The sequence below is a fragment of the Schistocerca serialis genome, chromosome 1 (genome assembly GCF_023864345.2).
Source record: "Schistocerca serialis cubense isolate TAMUIC-IGC-003099 chromosome 1, iqSchSeri2.2, whole genome shotgun sequence".
NCBI classification, from domain to species: domain Eukaryota; kingdom Metazoa; phylum Arthropoda; class Insecta; order Orthoptera; family Acrididae; genus Schistocerca; species Schistocerca serialis.
This window is the reverse complement of record NC_064638.1, coordinates 1,019,314,914-1,019,315,886: the sequence shown is the minus strand read 5'-3', so window position 1 is coordinate 1,019,315,886 and position 973 is coordinate 1,019,314,914. Positions and strand designations below refer to the sequence as shown.

The window sequence follows — 973 nt, the reverse complement described above, 5'->3', positions numbered from 1 at the left end:
CTGTAGTCGGCCCCAATAAGAATTTCTAAATCAGAGAGTTGCTGTTTCTTCAGTACAGGGAAGAATCCCGTGAGATCTGGAGGATGCAATGTGTTGCAGAGGTCAACATCAAAGGCTGGCATGCTGTGGATTACCAGTTCAAATACGATCTCCAGATATTATTTGTTATTTAGCTTATCACTTCTGGAAGGTTCTTGAAATATCTTATGTTTGTATATTCTGGAATATTGTATGTCTGCATAAATACCTGCATCTCGGAATATTTCCTCCTCCCGAACAAGCCATGAAGGCCCAACAGTACCGACCGCCCGCCGTGTCATCCCCGGCCCATAGGCGTCCCTGGATGCGGATATCGAGGAGCATGTGGACAGCACACCGCTCTCCCGGCCGTATGTCAGTTTATGAGATCAGAGCCGCTACTTCTCAATCAAGTAGCTCCCCAGTTTGCCTCACAAGGGCTGAGTGCACCCCGCTTGCCAACAGCGCTCGGCAGACCGGATGGTCACCCATCCAAGTGCTAGCCCAGCCCGACAGCGCTTAACTTCGGTGATCTGACGGGAACCGGTGTTACCACTGCAGCAAGGCCGTTGGCTCGGAAGATTTGAATTTTGTACAAATAGTTGCACTCTCCATACAGGAGTCAGTTCTGTTCTGGTTGTACGCTTGTGCTCACGGTAAACATGCTTTCAGTACTAACTGTTGTATTTCATTGATGACCTTGCTTTCAGATTTCGACTTAAGTGTGGCTACGAAGGGCAGTATAAAAGTCATCTCTGTCACAAGCCGAGAACTTTTCACATTGTATAGGGGATCATCACAAAGTGTCAATTATCACCTAGAAAAACGAAGTTATCAAACATCCATGTAATCGATTCCCCTCAATGGGCAATGAATTCACAACCTTCAGTGAAGGTGCACATTTACATTCGAACTCCAGCGGAATCTGAAATCAGCAAGCCGGCCGCGGTGGTCT

At 47.4% G+C, this 973-nt stretch overlaps 1 pseudogene; it reads right to left on the bottom strand.

Annotated features, from left to right (window-relative positions):
- Nucleotides 1-474: 474 nt before the first annotated feature.
- Nucleotides 475-592, bottom strand: LOC126425086 (5S ribosomal RNA; annotated as a pseudogene).
- Nucleotides 593-973: the final 381 nt, after the last annotated feature.